Genomic DNA, 16,257 nt, shown 5'->3' with positions numbered 1-16,257 from the left:
GTAATCATAGATTAGCCATTAACAAGTATTAGAAGGTGGAAATCATCTCTTAAAACCAAACTTACAATGAAATTTATAAATTGTGACATACATCTATTTCACAACGTCTCTCTGTTGCCTACGAAGAAAAATTGGCCTTTTGTTGACACATTATTCATTTGTGGAAACAAAATTTGTATTTGCTTTCTCAAATTGGGAATTTTGATCAGACGCCTGTTTATTTTGAAAAGCTACTAGACAATACGGTTCGTATTAAGGGCTCTAAAAGCATTACTATCGGGACAGGCGGTAACAAAAAGCAATGCTGCGCGATAATGTTATGCATGTTAGTTCACGGGACCAAGCTTTGTCTCTATGTTGTTCTGAAAAGAAAAAGACTTCCGAAAGGAAATTTGCCGTCTGGTATTTTCTTTCAAACCCACAAATCTGGCTGGATGGACAGTGAGCTAATTGAGGACTGGGTGAAGTTTGTTTGACAACGTTGCCCAAGAGCTTTATTGCAGAAGAAGAGCCTGATTGTGCTCGACAGGTATCACGGGCATACTACAGAGACTGTAAAGGAATTGATAAGTGAAGGAAAAACTGATCTGGCTATAATTCCAGGAGGGCTGACCTCTATGCTACCGATCTTTCAAAGCTGCATTGAAACAGCTCCACACCGATTGGGTGGCGTCTGCCGGCGATCACCCACTGACACCAACTGGATGAGTGAAACGTCCCAAAGTGGAACTTCTATGCAAATGGATAAAGTCTGCATGGGATCACATCTCCCATGACGTGGTGAGGAAAAGTTTCAAGACATGTGGAATTTCAAATTCTATGGATGGTAATGAGGACAACTATGGTAAGGCGACAGTGATCAAAGTTCTGATGACATTGAATCATTTGTATATTGAACTATTTTTATTTTTCATTGTATTTTTTTAAATTGTTTTTATTTCTTGTATAGGGTTTTAAATGAGCAATTTTGTGGCACATTTGCAGTAATTAAACAAATTAGTAAGTAAACATGTGATTTGGCTGGGCTGAGTGGCTCAGACGGTTGAGGCGCTGGCCTTCTGACCCCAACTTGGCAGGTTCGGTCCTGGCTCAGTCCGGTGGTATTTGAAGGTGCTCAAATACGTCAGCCTCGTGTCGGTAGATTTACTGGCACATAAAAGAACTTCTGTGGGACTAAATTCCGGCACTTTGGTATCTCTGAAGACGAAAAAAGTAGTTAGTGGGATGTAAAGCAAATAGCATTATTATTAAACATGTGATTTATTTTTCTTCCAAATTTTGTCGTTAGAAATTCAGGTGTGCAGGTCTTATTCAGTGGCAGGTGGTATTTGGGATTGTACAGTACCTACTCAAAATGTTCCACATGTGGACTGATAAGCAATTGGACAATCTGATATGAAGAGGGTATTGAACAGGTGAAGGCTGTCAGTGTTGAAAAGAAGTTTATATATTAGCCAACCGGCCTATGCTTCTAAAGGTAGAACTGGAGCATATTAAATGTTATTGGGTTATTCATAGGTTTGTGTGGTGTAATTCCAAAGTCTATTCAACAATGATTACAAATTTACAGGCTGCAAGTTACAGCCCAGAATTAATTGCATATGGTACAAGTACTTGTGCGGTAACATATTTTCCATAATACTTTGGCTACAACTTGTAAAAGTGGTACTGTATGTCATGTAAAAGTATCTGTGATAGAAAATGGCTGAACTGGAGGAAACTTAGCTGTGCTTACTACAGAAAATTACAAAATGATATATTGTTTGGTTCTGTTAATGAACTTCTGATCGAACAAGATAAAATTACCATCCAGATAGTAATACATTTTCATGAAGTGAATTAGTTTTAATAAGAGTTCCATCCACAACCCCAGTTACTTGTGGCATTTCTGCAGTATTGTGATATTTTAGCATGGTGGGAAAAAAAAAAAATTATCAGACTATGTTATCAGATTTAATTTAACATTATTTATTGCATTTATATGAGAGGGCGCTTTAGAAGTTGGTCTAATGGTGAATGAAAGGAGTGGCCTAGATACGAATTTTCCTCGGGGAAATATTAATAATAGTAATAATAATATAGCACATTTTAAATGGGTGCGGAGGCTTACCTATAGGAAAAGACACTGGAACTCATCATACACTGTACAGATGAGCTATTAAGTGGAGGACGAAGTTATACTGCTGCATTTAAGTGAGGGAAAGCATGTAGTGAGAAGATGGTAATACAGACATTCGAAACGTGACTTGCTGTTTCACAGTTGAGTTAAATTATTACCGGTAATCTACAGTATACTAGTGAATTAATTTAGTGACAAACTACAGTAATATAGAGCAGGGCCTCTCAAACCCCCAAACTCTCACGCGTGCAGAGCGAGGTGCATAGGCTCTGTGCACTGTGCATCTGTCCGACTCGCCTCAACTCGGCTTGACTCCGATGGTGTAGTATGCTGAGAGCGACGAAGCGTTTGATGGTAGACAACGTGTTTATCAGTGAAATAGATAAGCGCACGACAACAACATAATAATGGAGCAACCTGTTTCGAAGAAAGCAAAGACTTCCGAAAGTCCATTTCAATCGAACTGGGAACTTTAGTTTTTTTTGTTTTTTTTGTCTGTCGTGATGATAAAGCCAAATGCTTAATCTGTGGGGCGATAATTACTTGCATAAGAAAGTCGTCTATTGAAAGACACTACAACAGACTACATTCGGAAAATTGTTGTGAAATCATAGGAGACGCCAGAGAGAAAGAATTAAGGAAGTGGAAACATCTTGAAGAAGAGCATTCTATATCCACAAATGAGGTTTGTCCCAGTGCTGTAGCATTTTCATTTTGGTTATGGGTTCTGCAATTTTTAAAATTATGTTTACATTCCTCTCAAACATGTATGTGTATTTCTAATTCGCTTTTGAAAAAAAAAAAATCTAATTTAGGGCGAAGAAGATGAAGGGTGTAGTGACGCTGCTCTTAGAGCTAGTTATAAAGTTGCTTTACAGCTAGCAAGAGCTGGGAAGCCGTTTATGGAAGGGCCACTAATAAAGAGTATTTTGTTGGACGTAGTAGAGACAATGAATCCTACATTAGCTCCAGCATAGAGCAGAATACCACTGTCCAGTATGAAAATAACTCGACGAATCAGCGACATTGTAGGGAATTCACGTGAACAATTTTCAGCCAAAACTCAAGACTTCTTTGCGTATTCCATTGCACTTGATGAGTCAATGGATATTAGCGAAACATCCCAGTTAGCCATTTTTTTACGTGGCGTAGACGACGACCTGCATGTAACCGAAGAGCTCCTAGATATGATTTCAATGAAGAACACTACTACAGGTGCGGATATTTTAGACGCGGTCGAAATGGCAGCTGAAGGAATAGGACTCACTTGGGAAAAGTTATTTTCCGTGACAACAGACGGTAAAGTAAAAGGGTTTACTGGCTTACTACGGAAAAAACTTAATATGCCGAATTTGCCATCCATTCATTGTTTTTCTCACGAAGAAGCTCTTTGCATGCAAGTTATCGGTCTTCAAGATGCGATGAACGTAGTGGTGCGTATCGTGAACTATATTCGTTCTCGCGGGCTCACTTATCGCCAATTCAAAGAATTTTTTGTTTCACTTGAGGAAGAGTATCTCGATATCCCCTACCATACAGAGGTGCGATGGTTAAGGAAAGGTGATTTTACGATTTTTCGAATACGCCACGCCATTGCTGAGTTTTTGGTGTAAAAAGGACGTCCAGAGTCACTTTTACATGACCCTGAATGGGCAGCTGACTTAGGATTTTTAGCAGATATTATGGCTCTTCTAAATGATATAAGTCTGAAACTCCAAAAAGAAAATCATCTAATCAACGACATGGTCAGCAAGATTAAGGCTTTCCAACAGAAACTTCAACTTCTCAAACACAACCTTTTGGAAGAAAATACGGAACACTTCCCTGAGCTAGGTAAGTGATATATATATATATATATAGCCTACATATTATAATCTTTGATAAATACTCTAGGTTTTACAAAGTGGTTTACTCAAAACGTTACTATGATTTTGTTTGACAGCATCTGTGCGGGAAGGAGCACGCTTTGAAAAGTACGTCGAGGTGCTACAATCTCTTGAAAACGAGTTTAGCGACCGATTCCAGGTAAAGTACCGGTATATCGCCAACTGTAAAAAAAGTAGATGATTTCTAAGTGTTCAAGCGTAACATGCAATTAGAAAACATTCGTCCACAATACCTCTTTATGTAAATATGTACCCTTTGGTACTTGAAAGTAATTTTATATATTAAAAACATAACTTTTATTTTAAAAAGGTGTGTTTCTCGTTACAGGATATTACTGACCTGCAGCCAATGCTTGATATGTTTGTAAAGCCCTTTTCGATATCAGTTGAAAGTGTGTCTCCTAATTTGCAATTTGAATTAATAGATTTGCAAAATGATGATCGTCAAAAGGATCTGTTTTTTCCATAGTATTTCTGATTGTAATTTAAAGAACGCTCTCAGAATTGCTGTCAGCCGATCTCTTATTCCAGACATTACTGGTATAATTGCAAGGAAAAAGGAAAAAAGAGCTAGAGAAGGACACTACTCAAACCAAACGTAATCTACAGTATATGCCGACAAATATCCACCATGCCGTGCATCACCTGTAAAGTTATTTAGTACCCTGTTCCAGCGCCTTTCGGAAATGAGACCCTCAAACTAAACTGAAAGAAGAGGATGTTTTTAATAACACTGGTAACCTTGTCCCATACAACTGAATGTCTCTGCTCACCACACGTAAACATTTCGCAGTGGGGGAGAAACAGCGGTGAAGGTGAGGAAAGTGGAGACAGGCCGAATGGCTGAGACAGGTGTAGGGAAAGAGGAGTGGGGGGTCTGCACTCTGGTCAACCAAGCGAAGTCGTCTTTTGCACAGTGCATGCACCAAGCGCATGCACCCTGAGAGGCCCTGATATAGAGTAACACAAGTAGACAATTCTATTATCACTTTCAACAATAATAAATGAAAAAGCCTGAGATTTGAATCACTTAACATGAGTTATATGAGTAACAAAGTAAAACATCGTCTTTTCAAAGTGTAAGAAGTCACAAAATTAACACTATTTGTCTTCTGTTCTGAGCAAGTTTATCTATCACTTTGGCAGTTGACAAAGGAACGTCTTTATGAATAGACAACATAAGGCCATTTAGTCTTGCTTGAGAAGATGAATTTCACAAATAGGTCTTTATCCCTTTCATTGATGAAAAGGATCTTTCTGCTGTAGATGTTGAAACTGGCAATGTGCACAATATTTTGCAATAGTTTCAAAATGTTGGGATGAATTCCAGGCCTCAGTTGCAGTTCTGGTATCTAAGTTCTTCATGGCCAGTCTAGATTTCCGTAAACGCAACTCTGCAAATGAATGTTTGCGAACACTGGGTGAGTGTGAGTAAAACTCTACAAGTGTCTGAAAACTTTGTATGTCATTTTCACTATTGGTATTTAGTAGGCACATAAATCCACAAAACAGTATTTTGTGATTTAGAAATTGTTCCTCTAGTTGGTTAATAAAGTAATGAGTGTAGGGAATTAAAATACTCTGTCTATAAAAATCTTGACATAATCCATAGGATTACATAAAATCAGCTTCTCTTGAGTTATTTGTTTGTTTTAATCTTGTCAATCTTATGTTAATTTTAAGGACACTTCCTCTAAAGCATTACTTTGTCAATTTTATATATTTTTCATCTAAACAGTGTTATGTGGCTGAAGATGTTGATAATATACGAAACATGTACCACTTTTGACCATTAAAAATTGCCTTAAGCAATCATTGTATCGACTAGGTGGAAAATAAATAAATACTTAATTGTGAATAATCCATAGGTACATAGGAAGATAACACCTTACTTACTGTAGCTCATGACATTGTCTCATTTTCAAAAATTGATGCTTGCCTGGCCATCAGATGATATAGATGTTGATTCCCATAGGGAACAAATTCTCTCATAGTGCATTGGCACTGCCGGTGGCTGCAAGTAGTCTGCACAGTGGCCTCCACGGTATGCACTAGCCATGCGTCTTGGTAATTTCCAAATGATGAGCCCAATTTAGCACACGGGGGCGAAACGCTGGCAACCAGGAATGAGTTAGCTGGAAAGTTTATAATGTTCAACAATGGACCAACTATATTGGTATATTGTATTTACGCGTGTGTAGGCCGCACCTGAATTTTGAGACAACATTTGTGGGGGAAAAACATTTTTTCTGAATTCCGTTATACAGTAGACTCAAAGTACGTAGCTTCGTTCTGCGAAATGTGGCACTGTTATACATTACTTAGATTTCAATGCTCGTTTAACTGTATCAGGTACAGCCTTAGCTGAGGGTGGTGAAAGTATGGTAGTACTACTAGTAACATTTCATTGTATGCACGACAGTTGACCGCTGTAAATTGAAGAACATTGGTCATGTCAGTGCAAGTTACACTTCTAAATTTAAATAACATGTGGTGTGTTATGCTGAAGAAAATGGTAATAGAGAAGTGGGAAGGAACTTTGGTGTTGATGAAAAGAACATGCAGCATTGGATTTTAATGAAAGATGCACTTTAAAAAGTCGCTAAATTGTGCATTTCACAAGAAAAAAGCACAATATCCAGAACGATCTTACAGTGTATGTATGTAAAGCATGAGCAGACTGAGTTTCTATTTCAGTTGAAATGCTACAGTTTGAAGGATGCAAAATTGCTGAAAGAATGGAAATTTCTGGAAGTCAATTTAAAGCTAGTTGCAGTTGGGCAAGGTGTTTTATGGCACGACATGAGTTGGTGATTCACAGAAGACCGTCTATGGCTCAGCAGCTGCCCGAAACGCACCAAGAGAAACTGCTCGCATTGCAGTGACAGTTCTTGAATTTAAGGAGTACGCATGATTACAGCATGAGAGCAATTGGAAATGCTGACAAAACTCCTGTATTTTTTGAAATGCCTGGGGAAAGTATGGTCAAGTAAGCAAATAAATCATTCAAGTTTCAACTGCAGTGGCAGAAAAACAGCATTGTACTGTAATGTTGTGCATCGCTGCTGATGGGGACTGACTACTGCCTTTCACAATTTTTAAGTGAAAAACCGTGTCAAAGGTAAAGTTTCCCCCAGGGATGCAATTGAGAGAGCAGGAAAAGGGGTGGATGAACAAAGATTTGTACATGTACTGGTTAAAAACAGTGTGGTTTTGTCGTCCTGGTGCTTTGTTAAATTGGTCATCCATGTTGGTGATTGACAACTTCCATAGTCACTTGACAGAGAAAGTGAAAAAAGATGAGTTAACAATGATCTGACATGGTTGTGATTCCTGGTGGAATGACGGGAATGCTGCAACCCCGAGATGTCTCCATCAATTGGCCTTTCAAGGCACTTTTGCGTGTTTATGACACAAGATGAGGTGCAGTTGTAATGAAATGACACAAGTAGCCTTCAATATCTCAAATGTGTTGAATGGATCCTGGATGTGTGGAAATTAATCCCAGCAGAGATGGTAGCCAAGAACTTTAAAACCACATCAATTTCCAACACAATGAATGAGACCGAAGACAACGCAGTGTGGGGCGCATCTTCTGATAGCGTCATTGACAGAGACAGTGATTAAGTCTCAAATGATGATGAATAGGTACCTTAAACTATTTAAATCACGTTTGGATGCAATAGGTTGTAAGGTATATAAATCCTAATATTTTATACTATTAAAGTGTTCAGAACTAATGGATGTTTATTGTATTTAATTAAAAAATTCCGTGTACAAGCCACACCCCACTTTTACCTACCTATTTTTAGTAATAAAAGTGCGTTCTATACACATGTAAGTACGGTAATTGCTTTCTCTTCGTGTTGATATGAATTTTATCCTCTTTACAATATGATGCATGTGGTTCCTTGTAGCACAGGACGATGTGTCTTGGTCGAGTTTATAATAATTCATTAAAATACGAAAAAAAGACAAAAGGTGACTTAGTTCCTTGCTTCACCAACCAATTCAGTTATACATTAGTAAGTAAACTTATTGCTGTCTGATTCAAAACAATGGATACTTGGGTTTAAATGGCATTTTAAGACTGGAGCAATCTCATACTTAATCACATGAAATTCAAACTGCATTCCTTCTATATTTGAAGGTGGTATACAATATTTTCGTACGTGAATGAAACAAGAATCTGCATTTTAGCTCTCTACAGACAAACCTTAATTGTAAAACTCTGTGAAATAACACAATATCTGATCACAACAATCTCTTAATATATGATAGCCCTAAGTGCCCTTAACAAGTTTTCAAAATTGTATGCTTAACTGTAGAAAGCTGCAAAGTGCCAAATTTGTGAAAAATGTTGCAAATGGTTTGAGAAGTGCAGGATACCGAGGAGGATTACATGTGAAAAGGGCTATATCCACTGAGAATTCCAAGTGGTTATAAATGCTGCCGCTAGATGGCAATAGTGCTAAGTTGCCTGAAGATTTCTTAAGAATGGTGCAATGTGCCATTCAGTTGTTGTTTCTCTTTCCTGGCGTGATAAGTGTATGCATAGCACAGACTTTTATTTTGTCCTATTTGTGAATATTTTCTCTTCAAATTATGAGGTATGTGTAAATATTCCCTGTGACTCTTAAGTTTGCCTAGGTGGAGAGAAGGAAGTCAGTGACGAAGGCATTTGTACCCAGTGACCTATGCAGAATAGTCTAGGAAGCAAGGCTTGTTAAACCTTTCATAATCATTTTTATGAATAGTCCAAATTTTTTTAACATTCAAGCTGTTGCTGACGAGATATTCTCTACAAAAAACCTGAAAATTTCAAAAACTGTCAGTATCACATATGATAAATCAGATGTAGAAAGTGTAACAGTAAAAGAATGTTACACCAACTTAGAAAGGGTCCATAAGATGAAAGTCCTTAAGAAAGGGAAACATGCAAGAAACATTCACTCTGCTATCTTTGAATCTAGTTCCTCAGTGAACTCAATTACAGATGAAAAAAAAAAAAAGTTTTGAAGGCAATGATTCCTTACCTGGAAAGGAATGAGCATAAAGAATGTTATATGCAGATCTGTGGAGAGTGACTTAGAACACAGTACCTAGAATAATTTGAGCCAGACTGAGTAGCTCAGATGGTTGAGGCGCTGGCCTTCTAACCCCAACTTGGCAGGTTCAATCCTGGCTCAGTCCAATGATATTTGAAGGTGCTCAAATATGCCAGCCTCGTGTCAGTAGATTTACTGGCATGTAAAAGAACTCTTCCAGGACAAAATTCTGGCACCTTGGTGTATCCAAAGTAGTTTATGGGACATAAAGCAAAAGCATTATTAGAATAATTTGATGGGACTTAGCACCTTTCATAAATGTCTAAATTTGAATTTCTTTCAGCACCAAAATATTCCAACTTTGTCATGAAACTGCCAATAATGAAGTTGATAAGAAACTCTCATTTGTAACTTTGAAACGTTTAAGGAATAAATAATGAAAACACTGCACTACAGATAGTATTTTTGTAATAACTTGTGTTCATAAATTTGACACTTTGTGCCTTTCTACAGTTAAGTATCTAATTACTGACTGTAATCATCATTGCTTAAAATGTTATTAATTTAATACAAAATGTGTTTCTCAATACTGCAGAGTCAGATGAAGTTGTGTTTAACATTGATATAAATGGTGTAATTACTGTTTCCATAATCACTATTTGCAGAAAACGTACTCCTGCCTATTGATTTTGTATTGATTATTTCCGTGTTTGACAGAAATACTGAGAGGAGAACAGGCGGCAATCAGGCTGGTGTTGACAGCACTGTGTTACCATGTTCGCAGATTTTCTTGCAGTCAGCATTGTATTGTTAGCAAAATATTGTATTAACTCCCTTTAAATAGGCAAATCATATTTTACAAACTTACAGCATTGAATATTTCCCATCACTAGAGCTTGGATTTATGAACACAATCAGACTGTAAAATAAGTAAGCAAAGGTGAATAAAAGATGGAGGAAATAAGCAAGAATAAGTACTGTATACAAAAATCTGTTAAATTATTTGTTTTTTAAAACTCGTACCTTATTCAAGGCTGTTCACATATACAAGGTAGGCCATCCTGGAATTTTCTTTTGTGAAGCTGAGAGTGTTCTTTCAACATCACAGGTGCATTTTTCTCTGGTGAATTCTTCTTCAATATCTGTTTCTTCATGAGAAAGCATTTTAGAAAATTGCTAGTGTTTTGTGACTGGAATTTTTCAGTAATACCTGGCTGAGCTTGTCAAATACAATTTTAGCAATGCAATGAGTTTCTGAAGACAATTTTACTCAAGTTTTGTCTGTCAGAGAAAGTGAATATTGCAAGGAATTATTTCAAGCTTCCAACTATGTTATAGTATCAGATAATATGAAGAAATGGTTATGGATGTACTGTATCCTTTTTTGAGTGTCACTTTTAGTCAAACATTCCAGGGCTGTGGTAATGCCAGCTGCATCTTCTGCATATAAGGAATACAAAACTGTTCTCACTTCACTGAAATGTTGCACATGGTGTCACAGTGAACCCCAACATGTTAAAACAGGCTGAGGAGGTAAAGCCAAAATTTCTTCACACTGGAGACAAGAAGATCCACGTCTTTATGTTGGCTTCTAACAGTTTCAGCTACACAATGTAAACCACGAGCAAGGAACATCAGTGGAACAAAATTAGAGTAAAGAAGTTTTATACCAGCTTCTGCTCTAACTTCATATGGGGCAACATTTTCATACCGTTCGCCTTCTGTTCACTAGAAAGCTAACGAGTCATTGAAAAATTTTGCAACACGTGAATAATTGTCTTGGTCAAGTATTTGTATATTAAAAAGAAATTATTTACAGCCTGCTTTCGTAGCACAAACTACAACACTACACATGTGCTGTCCTGATGCATCCATGCAGAAATCCATATTTCTTGTGTTTCAGTTTATCCCGAATATTACAAATTACATCTTGAAAATGTTGTGGCGCATAGTTTTCATGCAGTGTAAATTCATTCAACACCCTTTTTTTTTTGGGTATATTTTGCTAAAAGTATCCAAAGCTGTACATAATGAAATTTCCATAGTGGACTGTCAGAACTCACTAATATAAACACAGCCTTTTCTTCTTCTGCTTTTTGCACATTCTTGTGGGGTCACGAGTGTGAACTGTTTCCCACATGTGAACTTGGTCCTGTTTTATGGCTGGATGCCTTTCCTGATGCTAAACCTGTATTGGAGGAATGTATTCATTATTGCATGTTTTCGTGGTGGTTGGTAGTGTGATGTGTTGTCTGTGTACAAAAAGGAGTGTACTGGGACTAACACCCGGTCCGGAGTCAAAGAAGTTAATCAGACACGATTCAACTTTCTAACCCATCCGGGAATCAAGTGTCAGATTGTCTGAACCAAAGGCCTCGTTGCTGACCATTTAGTCAAGGAATGCTAAACACAAGTCTCGAAAATATTATCACTTGATTGTTCACGTTCATTGTTTGTTATCATTTGCTGTTTTAACTTAAATTTATTCTCAACCCTCTCCTTGTGTCGTGTTGTATTATTATGCTTCACAGTGTCATATATTTTCTGTGTAGAAACATTATTTTCACACACCAGACAAAATAAGACTTCACCATCCACATTTAAAAAAAATACTCTGAACTCAGTGAAGTATTTGTGTAAAAATGCTGATTGAGAGGTTTTTGCACTTTACAAAGGAAAAATTAAATGTATCCTCCTAATTCAATACAAAACATAATTCCATCATTAGATGGAGCAATAAAATTCAAACATGTTTTGACTCGTTCGAGCCATCTTCAGTGAAATGAGGGCGGTTAAATCTACATAATACAAGCTAAAAATGTGCTAAAAACATAATGAAGGAACAAAAGAAAAAACAAAAGAGACATGGCAAAAATAAAAACAACAATATACAATATTTACATCACTAGATGGAACAATACATAACTCGCTGAGACAAATTGAGTGAAAAAAGTTAATTGAATCCAAGAAGTGTGCTAAAACTAAGAAGAAAATGAAATAAATGATACAGATGGAAATGAAACAATAAGTGCAAGCTGAGTCGCACAAGTTTTTGCTGTGTTTCTAGGAGTTTTCTTGGTGAATTTTAAAAATTTGGGGTTAAGTTATTGATCAAGCATTTTTTCAAAAAACGTAAGTCTTGTCCTAATTTGGCAATAAAGGTTAACTTTCTTGCCTGCCTGGATGACATTTCCATTACAAGATATTAGAATCAGTCCCTATTGATGGTTTTCACTTTACAAAGGAAAAATTAAATGTGTCTTCCTAATTCAATACAAAACATAATTCCATCATTAGATGGAGCAATAAAATTCAAACATGTTTCGACTCGTTTGTGCCCCAATTTTTAAAATTCACCAAGAAAACTCATAGGAACACAGCAAAAACTTGCGTGACTCAGCTTGCACTTACTGTTTCGTTTCTGTCTGTAGCATTTATTTTCTTTTCTTAGTTTTAGCACATTTTTTGGATTCAATTATGTTTTTTATTAACCTTTTTTCACTGAATTTGTCTCAGCAAGTTATTTATTGCTCCATCTTGTGATGTAAATGTTGTATATTGTTATTGTTTTTATTTCCGTCATGTCTCTTTTGTTTTTTCTTTTGTTCCTTCATTATGGTTTTAGCACATTTCTAGCTTGTATTATATAGATTACTTTAACCCCCTACCGAGCTCGATAGCTGCAGTCGCTTAAGTGCGGCCAGTATCCAGTATTCGGGAGATAGGTTCGAACCCCACTGTCGGCAGCCCTGAAAATGGTTTTCCGTGGTTTCCCATTTTCACACCAGGCAAATGCTGGGGCTGTACCTTAATTAAGGCCACGGCCGCTTCCTTCCCACTCCTAGCCCTTCTTTGTCCCATCGTCGCCATAAGACCTATCTGTGTCGGTGCGACGTAAAGTAACTAGCAAAAAAAAAAACAACTTTAACCCCCTTATTTCACTGAAGATGGCTCAAACGAGTCAGTCGAAACATGTTTGAATTTTATTGCTCCATCTAATGATGAAATTATGTTTTGTATTGAATTCGGAGAAAACATTTAATTTTTCCTTTGTAAAGTGAAAACCGTCAATCTGGATTGATTCTAATATCTTCTAACTGAGCAGTGTTATTTCACAACATCATTGGGCTTACCCCTTTTACACATTGCTTTTTATTCATTTGACTAAAGTTACCTTTTTATTATTTGATAAAATATGGAATTTGTGATAAATTACTGATATGAATGAAAAATGCACTATTGAGCAAGTTGGTCATGCAGTGTTATGTAAAGTAACTTGTAAAAAAAATGTAATTTTAAAAACTTGTTAAGAACACAGAAAGAGTATTGGTGACAGCAAACATCCTTGCTTAACTCCTGTGTTTACTGTAATGGGCTTAGACAACATCCCCTGATGTAAAACTTGGCATGTGTAGTTCTCATACATTTCTTGGGTTATCTTTATAATTTTCTTTGGAATCCCAAACTCTTTCATGGCTTTACACATCTTCTTCCTCATTACGTTATCAAATGCCTTTTCAAAGTCTACAAATAGTAGATACAGTGACGACTGCAGCTCCGTGGATTGTTCTATAATTATGCGCAGTGTGTTGATCTGGTCTGTACAGGAGTAACCTTCTCTAAATCCTGCTTGTACTTTCTTCAGCCTTGAGTTAACTCTCTTTTCGATCCTTTCTAAAATTATTCATGAGAGTACCTTACTTGGTATCGAAAGGAGGGTAATCCCTCTCCAGTTATCACATTTTAATAAATCTCCTTTCTTCGGAAGCTTAATCAACAATCCTTTCTTCCAATCTGTGGGGATCTTCTCTTCTTCCCAAATCTTTTTGAAAAGTGGGAACAGAATCTCGACTGAAGTACCCACATCCACTTTCAAGGCCTCCGGTGTGATATTGTCCATACCTGCCGCTTTGCCATTCTTTTAGTTGTTTAATGGCCCTTTGGATCTCTGTTCTTGATGGCGGTTCTGTACTGATAGCAACATCTTCCTGCTCTTCTACGGTCATCACCTCTGTCTCTTCTTCCTCAATTGTTTCATGATTCAAGATCTCCAGAAAGTGTTCTCTCCATCTTTCTAGCTGTTCTTTTTGTGTGGACAATAATCTCCCATCCTTGGCTTTCACTGGCTTGTCAGATCTAGAAAACCTTCCTGTTAGTCTCTTGGTAATGTGGTAGAGGGTCTTACTATCATTGTTTTGTGCTGCCGTCTCAGCTTGTGTTGCAGGATTATTGATAAATGCTCGTTTGTCACGTCGAAATCTCCTCTTCACTATTTTGTTAAGTTTATTGAAGTCAGTTCTAGCTTGTGCCTTCTCTTCTTGTGTTCTTGCGGTATAGAGTCTTTTCTTACATTCCTTCTTTTGATTCACGGCTTCCCATGTCTCAGAAGTAATCCATTCCTCTCTTCCTCTCTCCCTTTTGCCTAAGACCTTTTCACAGGTATTAATGTAGGTACTCTCTATGCTCTTCCAATTATGTTCAATATCTTGTCCTTCTTCCTCTCTTAGCTGTTGGAATCGGTTACTCAATTCTAGTGAAAAATATTGTTGCACCTCCTTATCCTTCAGTTTATCCCAGTTATATTTTATCCTCCTCTTCTGATGAATGTGCCTAGTATTTGCAATCTTCAGTCGGAGCGTAGCTACTACTAAGTGATGGTCACTTCCCACATCTGCCCCCCTCTTGTTCCTCACATCCAAAAGGGAGGTTCGCCATGTCTTGCTGATAGTGAAATGGTCGATCTGATTCTCCGTTCTATGGTCAGGGGAAACCCACGTCACTTTATGGCAATTCTTATGAGGGAAGATAGTGCCTCCTATCACCAACCTGTGGTTACTACAGAATTCAATTAAGTCTTTCACCATTCTCATTTCTATTACCTATACCATGTTTTCCCATTATATTTTCTACTCCTTGGTTATCATTGCCAACTTTCGCATTCAGGTCTCCCATCATGACCATTATATCCCTTTTCTTTGCCTTTAACGGGGTTCGATGTAGGTGATCATAGAATTGCTCTTTTTCTCCTTCTCCTACCTCTGTTGGTGCATAACACTGCACCACTGTAATTGGTCTTACTCTTGATGCAAATCGAGCTACTAGAATCCTTCCTGAGACTGGGTACCATTCTATCAAACTCTTCTTTGTCTTTTGAGTGATCAGTAATCCAACACCCTCTCTATGTTCTTCTCTTCCTGAGTACAGCAGCGTGTCCCCTTCCTGGGTCTTTATCTCACCAAACTCAGTCCATCTCATCTCACTCAAGCCTATTATGTCCAACCTGTATCGTTTCATCTCCCCAGATACTTCAGCCAATCTTCCTGCCTGCCACATTGTCTGTACATTCCACATTCCAATTCTCGTGTCCGATTTCATGCTAAAAGTCAAATCCATTTTATCCATCCGGCTTCTATTCATTGATGTTTCTGTAATAAGTTAATCTCGGGCATGTAGGTTATTGGCCTTCAGCACCCAAAGCCTGGTGAAGGGGCTGCCTTCTAAGTAGCCAGGCCTACTGATTTTCTGTTGGGGTTTCTTCCCTTAGCCTTTGAAGTTCCCACTTCTGACTACAAGGCAGCAGTTCCTATTCTATTTTCCCTGCATAGGAGGGTTGCCTCGTCCGTCAGTTCCACCGTTCCAAAGTCCGTCTTCTCCGCCTTCACTGCCGTTGAGGTCTTCACCATAACTCTGGCAAGGGACCCTTACATGGGACTACCAGCCGGGTCAGCTGGACCAAGGTTTTTTTAAAGAGGTATTACTCCTCTGTCACTTGCCCTTTGTCCTGACTTGTGACAGGCAGAGCCTGGCTTCCCAAACATTGGACCCAGGTTGGTGGGTTTTATGACATATAATGGTAGGTATTTATTTTATGGAGTTTTATGGTTGAGTTTCTTGGATTTTATGTAGTGTCCTTAATTAGAAGCCATATTTTTTGGTCATGCTAGCCCTGAAGGGCATGTATAGCAAGTGGAGATATATTTCTTCTCTAGTATATCGGCAATGCATTGTGCTTATCATATGGCAGCTTGCAGTGGTATCGCTACTGGTGTGTTAGCCGGCCAGTGTCTTGGGAAAGTATGGTATCATACTGATGAGCCCATGCCGCACTGGGGTGAAATACTGGTAATCTTACGATTGAGTTTCCTGAATTTTATTTTAGTTCCCTCAATCAGAAGCCATATTTTTGGTGATTGGTCCCTTGTTT

General features: G+C 37.8%; 1 protein-coding gene across 1 annotated transcript in view; it reads left to right on the top strand.

Moving 5' to 3' along the window:
• Window positions 1-16,257, top strand: part of LOC136876264 (uncharacterized) — a 95,815-nt gene that overhangs the window by 19,088 nt on the left and 60,470 nt on the right. The gene's annotated exons all lie outside the window — the stretch shown is intronic.

The sequence above is a fragment of the Anabrus simplex genome, chromosome 1 (genome assembly GCF_040414725.1).
Source record: "Anabrus simplex isolate iqAnaSimp1 chromosome 1, ASM4041472v1, whole genome shotgun sequence".
Classification (NCBI taxonomy): Eukaryota; Metazoa; Arthropoda; class Insecta; order Orthoptera; family Tettigoniidae; genus Anabrus; species Anabrus simplex.
Note: the sequence above shows the minus strand (reverse complement) of the source record. Positions and strands in the feature narration are given on the sequence as shown.